Source organism: Anguilla anguilla, chromosome 4 (assembly GCF_013347855.1).
Source record: "Anguilla anguilla isolate fAngAng1 chromosome 4, fAngAng1.pri, whole genome shotgun sequence".
Classification (NCBI taxonomy): domain Eukaryota; kingdom Metazoa; phylum Chordata; class Actinopteri; order Anguilliformes; family Anguillidae; genus Anguilla; species Anguilla anguilla.
The window spans coordinates 55,259,936-55,270,813 of record NC_049204.1 but is presented as its reverse complement, the minus strand read 5'-3'; positions in this window follow the sequence as shown (position 1 = coordinate 55,270,813).

Here is a 10,878-nt window from a genome sequence, read left to right as displayed (position 1 = left end):
CCATTTTATAACTCCACAGATGTTGCCCACATGTAGCATCTCAGTCTCATCTTAGGGGGAAAAAAAAGACTCATTTCACATTCTGGCTGGTAATAGACTGACACAAATAGTTGGGTGCCGGATATTTTAATTGTATTGGTTATTTCGACCCTGTATTTGTGGCTGCTAAAGGAAGACTTTGCTTGCTCTCCTATTGCCTGTCTGTCACGGCAGTATCCAGGTATGCAAAGCCAGGGGTATTAGGGAAAGCAAAACTAACGAGAGTTAATGAGGAATTTGGCTGCCGTCGAGGACAAAGCAGCAGCTCTGCCATCAGGAAGGCTAAACGCGCACAGAGAATATAAAGGGTTCAAATGCTGTTTCTGAGCACCTTGATAAGCCATCCTGGTCATATCATGTATATGAGTGTATCTGTGGTCAAACAGAAAATGTGCAAACAAGCTTTTTAAAAAGCCATCGTTCAACGTCCTCCATACAGTACGTAGCATAGTGCATAGAGGCTTTTTAAAATCCATTTTCATACTAGAATATCCACTGCTTAAACAAGGCTGCGTGATCTATGGTTGTTTGAGGCACTTACACCTAGACGGTATGCAGTCCCAAGTTCTCCAGAGAGCTATTACAGAAAAACCCTTAAGGGCTTAACAACCAGACAGGGGATGTCAACAGCTGTGTGTTCCGACTGTATGCAGGACTCAAACATGGAATAAAACAGAGACCATCCTGTGAGCTTTAAGGCGGAGTAACTGTTTTAAAGTCCCCGGCTGCCGAGAAGCCTCCCGGTGAAAAGAGAAGAGGGTGATCACATGTGATATTGCCGCTCTGCCTGGGGAGCCGCCCAAAAGGTTTTCCACATGCTGAGTTGCCATTATGTGGGATCATATGGGAAATATGTAAATGTTCCAAAGCTCGACACCCAAGGGTAAAAACATCACCTTGCAGGCCTTGCGTTGTCTTCCATAAATTAGACAATGTTGGGTTTTATTGGTGGGCTCTCCTGTGCACACCACCTCACTGTTTATGGCCCATCTACTGTTAGTATTAAAATGCTGGACAGGTTTGATACATTCTCTGTCGCCTACCCCTGGCTTTAATAATACTATAAAGCTTTCCTATTTAGGTCCAGTGTCCGAAAACACGGAGTGAATTAATTAAAAGCGGGGAAAAGGGTTAATATATGATACTCTTATCACAGCTTGTCTTCCCATTGACCCCAAGTTTTTACATTTACCCCTAAAACAGGAGTCAAACAGGGTCAGATTAATCTCATTTTACTGCTGCAGCCCCGCCCCTTCTCCCCTCAGCCCGAATTTCATCTCCAGTGCCTCACATCCCACCCCACCCCCCCAGAACGTCAGCGTATCCTAGGAGCTCCCTTGTGTCCCTGGAAACAGGTGATGCGCTATGGGGTAGACACTCTTCTGCAAGGAACTGAGTTGCCCGCTGAAAAGAACAACACTCATCTTTTCAAAAAGCAGGGGAAGTTAAAACAGATGGGAAGCTGAAGATGAATAAATGGGAGTGTATTGTGTTTTTAAAGAAGTAATTTGAAGAGTTTCGTACTGCATATTATACCGCTGCTATTTAATGTAGAAATGTGGTTTATTTTCAGCTTGATTATGAACCGTGTTAGTGTGACTTTTTCCAGCTGGTTTTCCTGAGGCCTTTTTGAAACGAGGCACTGTTCTGTCCAATAATCAATTCAGCAGAGTGCTGCCTATTCCCCACTTTCTTTTGTTTGCAAGAGGTGGAGAAACCATTGATATTTGGGCTTGGCACTCCACTTTAGTTATTTTTCTTCAATTCACCATATTCTTTTTTCCAAGTGGTTTCTTCTGTTCAGTATTCATTTTCTTGACAGGCCTGCATTGCATTCCATCAAAGAAAATCTACTATACAGTATGGCAGCTATTTTTTTTTTTTAAATCACAGTAATTTATTGTGCTGGGACATTAAAGTCTCTATTTGTGAAATATCTGGAAAATTTATGTAAACTTCTATCCAAAATTTTACTTAGCATCTTAACCATTTATATTGATCTCCTGCAATATGAAGATAAAACTGGACTAGGGGGAGGTGATGGCATTTTAATATATTTTTAAACATTCTTACCAATGCTTGTGCTTCCAATACTTTAATGAATCAAACTCGCATAGTAGGGGACTGTTGGTCTTGTAATAGCTCCTGACACCTGATGCAAAAGCAGATGCTATTGGTTGGGAACAGAAGTAAGTACAGCCTTTTAAAATATAAAGAAGGGCTCAACTGTCCCATGTTGCACCATGCCAAGTGTGACAACATTTACATGATGAAATGCACAACGAAAAAGACACTGATTGGTTTGAGACAAATTCAGCAAGTCGGTAATCTTTTCCTACCGGTTACTGAGAAATGAATGAAATCCCTTATTGTTCTTGACAGGAAGCTCCACTGCAATGTTGGCATGGGGACTTTCAGTGAGGAAGACCAGCAGCAACTTTATCAAAAATGTAGAACTTTCTGAATCTACTAAATAACCCTGGACATCTATGATTTCTCACTTAAGGCTATTGTACTATTCTAGAGACCCAGTATAGTATAATGTGTGTGTGTGTATGTATGTGTGTGTGTGTGTGTGCTTTTGCATTGTAAATAATTGTGTATATTCATGTTCCCGTGTGTGTGAATTTACGAACCTGACAGTTTGTGTGTTTTTCTGAGCCCCAGGGAAGCTTTTGACTGACAGCAGGAGCCGTCCACAGGTTCACCACGTTTGTACAAATACAGGCGGACTCCTGGCCTGTACTACTGCACTACACAGCGGAGGGTACAACACTGATCTCATCTGGCAGCAGCAGACCCCACGCTCCTGCTCTGTCAGCCACTACCATGTCTGCTGATTAATGCTGTCTGGGAAGTGTAGTTCACCTGTAACTCAATGTGAGAACATTCAGGGTAAATCAGGGGTCAGTTTCAAAATGAAAAACATTTTCATAGTGAACACAGTCTTCACTCTTCACTCCAAACAATTATGCAACAGCCTTTGTGATATGTTTACTCCTTTTTGGTGGGCATGCTGTGGGTGCTATGGGATGACCAATGGTGCAACCCGGTGCAACCAATTACCTATTTAACAACTGGTGCTAAACTAAACACACCTGTCCTGTCTGAAGCTGTAATAACAGCATTCTGGCACTGCACATTTGTCTGTCTACTTGAAGCAGGTACATTTTTAAAACCATTATTGCAGGTACAAAGGGAGACATTTCAAGGAGACCAAAAAGTCCTAATTGCCAAACAGCGCCAAGATTTGAGCGCATTAGCATTGATCCCTCGTGGGTAAATACAGCGTACCTGGGCTGAGACTGGAGCACAATGTACCAGACACTGCAGGATGGAGACTTTCCGCCTTTCTGTAAATCTGCCTCAGCTCCACCACACTCTTCAAATCCTCACTTAAAACCTGACAGAGAGAAGTCTGTCTGCCCAAAATGGAGACTTGCTTTCTCTATGACTAGATGCAAGCGCAAGGACTTACGTTCCTGATGTAGAGTTTGTGCCTTCTGTGTCATCAGAGAATCGTCCTTTCTAAGATACAAGTCAAAGGCCTGTAATGATGCTCACTTGTATGAGTTAGGCTGGTTGTGTTCTGAGCACTGTTCTGAAATCCAGCTCACTACACAGCAGCGTGCAGAGACTGTGGTTGATCCGCAACCTTCAGCTGCCACCTGCAGTGCTGCAGACCCGGTTTGTTTCTGCCGGGGTAACATCAGCGGTCAGAATACTCTAACCGGCACACAGATCACTGTAACCTGCTCCAGCCAGCTTTCATTTGATTTGATTTAAATTTATCGTGGGTAAAAAGTAATCAAAAAATGTTAAAGCATGTTACGTTGAACCCAGAGGATGGTACAAAAAAGCATGACACAAAACACTTTTTTCCAGTCAGGTCCTCGATGGAACACAATTAACACAGGTACAGCACATTAAAAAGCACAAGAAATTTAAAGGCAGAAAGCAGTATGGCCAGCACACAATACAACATTAGACAAGCATGCAAACATTGAGCAGACAAGCAATGCAGAATTGGCAACAAGCAGTGTGGCAAATAAATAGCAAAGTTTGCTCTTCCTTGATTAGCAATTCTACTGTCCAGCCAAAGCTTTTAATGAGAAGAGACGCTCATCATCCACTCTTTGGCCTTAAAGGCATGATATAAATTAACTGATTTAATCTGTCAAGCCAGTTTGTTCCACTGCAAAGCACCTGTATACAAAAATGTATTTTTATTAGAATTGCTCTTGTACCTGAAAACCTCCTTGTTAGAGATGTAGCCCTTTAAAGAGTAATATCTCCTGGAAGAGATTGAACAGATGATTTGCCTGAGAGTTTAGTATCAGCCAATCAGGTGAAAGAATGATTCAGACAGCTTTTCTCTGCTCAGCTCAGCAAGGCTCTTGTACTCTTTGTCTTTCTGTCTAGTAATGTGATTATTGATACTTCATAAGTCCTTTCAAATCTGCTTGATAAATTTCCCATATGTAGAAAGAAATGAGGTGATGGAAACAGATTAAGCTATAGGAGCTGAGGTTTTATCCTCTGCTATTTAAAGTTATATTTTCAATGACTCTACTCGGTGGTTGAAATGTTATTCAGTTCAATTCCTACAGTATGTTCATGCATACATCTACACAGGCATATTTGCGCACCATACTGTTTTCATTTTCACTTAGCAAAGAGGCTATAAGCTTATCACACATGTCTCTCTTCTATATAATATAATAATAGGAATAATTAGGAAAATGTGTCCGTTGTGGTTTTTATCAATAGGATAGTAGTATAGGCCTAATACATCAGTTACCTTACCTGTTTACACACAGATGTAGTCACCTAGGTGATGTGCACTGAGCTCTATGAATTGCATTCTATAGCTGTGCTGTCAGGCAGTCAGCTTTCCTTAAAATCTGCCTGCTGTGCTGAAGAGAAAAATCGGTGTGATATGTTGCCCTTTGTCTCATCCATCAGAGATCAATCACAGCTTTCTCACAATCAATAATATTGTGACAACTTGTCAAACTGATTTACAAATTTGATTTCTTTATTACCTGTTCTTTGTGTACCCAAACATATTTGCCACATTTTTTCCCTCATGTGTCCAGTGATGGTTCTTTTTTTAGCAATGACGGAAAATGCAGCATTTTCAGGATTCAGTAGCACCATAAGAAAGAAAGAGAAAGAGCTGGGGGCCGGGTACGCCTTTCTCTGACGGCGACTTGTGTTTGTGTTTTATTTTCCCTTCACCCAGAATTCAAGTGCATTCAATTACCGCCTCAGTGGTATTCAATTGTAATATTTTCTCTACCTTCAAATAATTTACCTCTCCCCTGTAACCTCATGGCTACGTAAGCATTAACAGCACTAACCTAAATGAACTGTGTGTGTCGCTGAAAAAAACGTTTCTGGAATCATTCATTTGTCAAACTCCGCCCAATAGTTCCCATTTTAGATCCCATAGCGAAACAATCACATTTTGTATTCATGGAGACCCTCGCGCAATTTGGAAACATCCCTTATATGTCCCTCAGAACTCTCAAGGTGTTTTCTTTATCTCGAATTTATGCTCGGAAGATGAACTTGGACCATTTCCCGGGTCTGTCAATCACACTTGTGTTAATGTACTCAAGTGCACACGGTCTTCCCGTTAAACAAAGCATATCTGCCATTTCCGAACAATCCTTGCGTTTATGAAAATGTAGGCTGTTAAATACGCGACACTGTTTCACAGTCCAAATGTAAAGAGATTTTCAGAGGCACCATCATATCTTTTACATTTTTGTCATTAACTACATATAAAGTCTCTGATGGCAAATTGCCCACAAAAAGGTAATTCTGTTCAAAAGGAATACGCGCTGTTTTCGGAAACATTATTTTTGTGTTTCAGTTTCAGGTTTAGCAGTCTTGGGCATCTTATGTTTCAAGGTAATGTATTTAGCGAAAGCACTGGAAAAAAAGGAGAGGCGTGTATAGCAAGGTGGCTAATTTCAAATTGTAAGTAAAGAAAAGATCTGTTCAGTGCGGAGGTGGTGTTTCTAGATATGGATAACACATGTCATGCAAGTAAATGATCGCAGATGCATTTCAACGTCCGATACTGCTGGTCAGTTCACGATACCCTAAAACTGGAAAGTTTCACGCCAGCCTAACCGTTAATGCGTCTTTACAGAGATGTAAGCTTTGTATCTGACAGGCCTACCCATGCATTCATATGAATTTCTAAGTCAAGTTAAGGTGCAAGCGTATTGTATTTGGCTAATTATTAGTTAGTGGATGTAGACAATGTCTGATTTTGTTCATTTGTTCTCCACAAATGGTTTTGATATAAATATCACCAGTTCTAACTTGTAATACCAATTAACCTAAGATCCAATGAGTAGCCTCATTCAAACATGTTAAATTATTTTTCACGAAAAATACAAATAAATGGACAGATATCATGTATACAGAGCCACTAGCCACACTAATTATGGGTAAGGATGATACGTTCAATTTGACGATGCTCAGTTTCCAGTTAATGTAATGAAAACACTGAGTGGTAGGCTATTCGGATTCATATTTAAACGTGTATTCAAAATATCGTATAAATAAAACACGAACAAGCGCGTATAAATACAAAGAGAAATAGCCCACGCGCAGATAATAATTCTCTTTTTTGTTTATTTAAACAATGTACAATCCCGTTCTTCAACTAATTACGTAAATGGACAGGACCTGTCAGGAGACAATAACTATTCCCTAATAGAATTTGCCCCCAAGTGCAATTTAATTTTCTCCTTGCCCTCTGCTAAGGTCTCCATCTCTATCTCTGTGTCTTTTCTTGCAGAGAAATGGTGAAAAGGCTTCTGACATTGATGCCTCGGCCTCCAGGAGTGTATTTTTGATCATTTTCTTATTTTACTGGAGATGAAAAACAAAAAAGAAAGTTCAAAAGATATCACGGCTCCTTCCTGTAACCGCGAGCAGAATTTAAGTTCAGCAGACCGGAGAACGGTGATCTACACGCGTCGTCTGCGCCAGTGCTCTACCAGAGCGCTGTCCAGCGAGAGCGGTGCTGAAATTAACGCCGCTGGTCACCTGAGTAGGTAGGTTTGCATGAAAATATGTTTTTATGTTTTTAATAAGGTAAACAGCTGCAGTGCAATAGAGTACTATTTTACGAATAAAGAGTTCCTTTATCGGAACTGATATGTTAGCGTTATATTGTAGAACTACACACGTGTATATAGCTTATGGTGTCAGGAGTACATGTAATTTAATGGCAAATGTGCTTTTGTATTAATAACGCATTCGTTGTTGTTTTGATGTCGCCTTGGACGGATGATACTCCAGTCCTCTGTCGAGTTAACACACTCCATACGTATTGTAATGTATTCTAATTTATGATGTCAGTGTCTCATGAAATATTAACTCACATTTGACCAGCTACTCTGTTTTGACCAGCTACTCTGTTACCCATGTTTTAAATAAATTAAAGGCTGCCTTTAGATAGTTGTGTACATTTTTTGTGTGGGTTTTAAAACCAGCATGCATGCTACTATTGCACTCTAGTTTGTTCGCTGACATTGCTTTGAATGAAAAAGCATAAAGAAGTAAATTATTATTATTATCATTATTATTATTATTATTATTATTATTATTATTATTATTATTATTATTATACATTTGTTTTCGGACCATACATAGTCCAAAGCTTAAATTGCACTACCACAATATTAGTGCACTTAGTGCACTAATACTGTGGAACATGATTTCATTATTTTTTTTTATTTAACACATTTTGAACAAACGGTGATAGAATTCAGATGTGATACAATTTTTTAAAAATCGCCATTGACAAGTGAAGACCCAGCCAGGGACACCTTTTACACATCTTTGTTTTCCCTTTTTATCTGAGCAAAGCTGACACCGTTCCCTTTGGGACGCGAAGGGGGAGGAGACAGGCAGTATAGATTAATTTAATTCACATAGATAAGAGAAAGCGGATCTTAAGAAAGATCTCTGAGTGATCTCTTGTTAGCATGGAGCATCGGGGAACACAAGCCTTCCTTATTGGGACCACACGAATTGTTCAATCTGTGAGTTTCCACGGCAGATCATCAGATGTGAAGGGCTATTTCCACCTGCCTGTCTGGGTCAGCCGAACCGCAAATCAATGAAATCCATATAGGTGCATTGTTATTTATGTATAGACAAAATGCCTGAGAAAGACGAAAGAAACAACCCAGAGACTGATCTACGCTATCATATTCTGCTAGAAGAGTTTAAAACATATTATGCATTATTTTCTTCTTCTACAGACGATGAAGTAAATACTTCTTTTTTTAAAAAACAAAAACAAATCCATCACAGCTCCGTGGAATTGATGTATAATTGGTGCCTCGTTTCAGCTGATCAAAAACATTGATCCTTTGCCGATGCCCTGTTTGTTGCAGTTTAAGCGCGTTGCGTAAGACTACGGAATTCTATTTTATTTTTTGCCCATGTTCTGTGTTTTCTCCCAGAGAGACGATTATGGTAACATCAAATTATCTCGCGTTACCTCTGAAATAGTTGTGCGGATAAATGAGTCGAAGAACGGTCAAGAGGGGCAGAACTCTGCAAAGATGTCATTGAATTCTTATACTGAAATATATCTAATTAGAGGTGGCTGGGTCAACACCAATGGCAGAAACCTCGCCCTTTCCTTGAGTTATTGCTCACCGGTTCTTCATTGTCCTGGTACTTGCCCATTATGATTTTTTACTACGAAACCTCTCCTTTTAGGGAATACGAGGACCGACCACGTCGAAAGGGTGACATCAGAGCCTTAGTAATTATTCGCGTCTATTTGAGGCTCAAAAAAAAGAAGAAAATCTAACGTATGCCTATTCCTTCCTACCAGTCTGCAGGCCTATCTATCTATCTATCTATCTATCTATCTATCTATCTATCTATCTATATAGATAGATAGTCGGTCTATCTATCTATCTAGCTATTTGTCTCTGTATGTCTGTTTGTTTATTTGTTTGTTTATCTGTTTGTCTGTCTTTCTCTATTTAATAATTCATGCGTTTCGTCTTTCCTTCACATTGTCTGAGGTAAAAAACGAACACAAAACTTTGAACATGACATTTAGGATTTTCTTTAACATATACTTTTTTATTTTTGTTTGAGCTCGTTGGGAAAAGACTATATTGAATGAAAAATATGCGTCAAATTAGCCGCAGTGTCAAACTGTATACAATGCTTCCACATAGTCATACATATCCCAAATTAAACGTACACTGGTTTTATTCATACATTTACTGCTTTTTTTAAATTCTGTAACTATGTTGACAATTTAAGTGCATTTACTTTTCAGCAGTGTATTTAATAGCCAAATGCATGTTTTCAATATACTTAGCAATCACAATAATTGAATAGTCTTAGTGGGGGAAATTAAATTATCAAAATGAAAATGAAAGTGTGGGGTCGGGTTAATTCACAGGCGACACCGATGTGAGTGGGTTTAATCGTTTGAGGTTGATAGTTATCCGGGACACATGGCACGCAAGAGGGTTTAGCATTCATGTGTGCAGGAGGAGCATTTTGTAGATTCTGTATCCCTGCTGCTTAGCCTCAATCAGCTTGATGTGCTTTTGTATTAACCAACATTTTTTTAAAAGAGTAAATTTGAAGTGCAAGTGAGGTATGGTGTCGTTACAGACTTGTCTAAACCGTTGTGGAAACATGGTTGAGTTCATTTTATCCGTTTATATCGGTTTTTATCAGTTTTTGTCATTCCTTTGTCAAATGGAGCGAATGACAAAAAAGAAAGAAAACACCACTAAACAAAACACCACCTTGAATGTGTGCTGTATGACATCATTAGTGATTTCCAAGTTAAGAACATTTTATGGATGGCTTTTCTAATTCCCTTACGTTACAATGAGGATTACGCGCACAGTCACCTATCCCAAAATACTCCAAAAATAGTAATATCCTTTTGAATATTACACAAAAAATGAAAGTTTATTTTAGCTTCACAGCCCATACTCTTGCTTTTACAGTCTAGGCCCTGTCAACACTTCATATGAGACGTACAAAGCGCCTTTTTCTCCAATGGCCAGATGATAATTAAGTAGTGATTCCATAAATTGTTAGTGGAATCTGGTCCAAAAAGATATGCTTTTGGCTCAGCTGAAACACAGTACTGTTTATTTAGAGGTCTAAAGCACGCATCTGAGAAACGTACATTCCCTGCCCTTTGTTATAAATATCTAGCGGTAATACGATAACGATGAACGTGATTTAGAGGTAATTTGATATAAAGTAGGTTTTATATCCAACTGACTTATCAATGAGATGAATACGTGATGTAATGTGTAAACAATGGAATTTAGAAGAGACAAAAAGGGAGAAATAATTAATTGTGATTTGTACCTTTTTGGCAGAGTAAGAAGGAATGAACTATGGACAAAATAAAGGATGCTGGTATTGTCCTTGTTTGTAGAAGACAACCATTATGCGGACAAAAACGTCAACCTTAACTGGTAACATACCAAGAACTGATTTCATTTCTTGTGAAAAATATATACACTTTTTTACATTTGACAATCTGTGACATATTGGATTACATCATCTCAGTGAAATATTTGATGAACTCTAAAAGTTATTAAATAGATTAAAATTTCCAATGATCTGGCTACATGCTACGGATTTTCAATTTGTATTCATAGTTTCGATTAGCTTATTCTTTTATTTGTCCGACAAGCTTGATTATAGAATGTCACCGAATAGGCTACTTACACGTGCCTTTATTGCATTATTATATGAACAGTAGACCTACTTGAATGGGTAATTTGGTGACCAAACGGCGGGGTG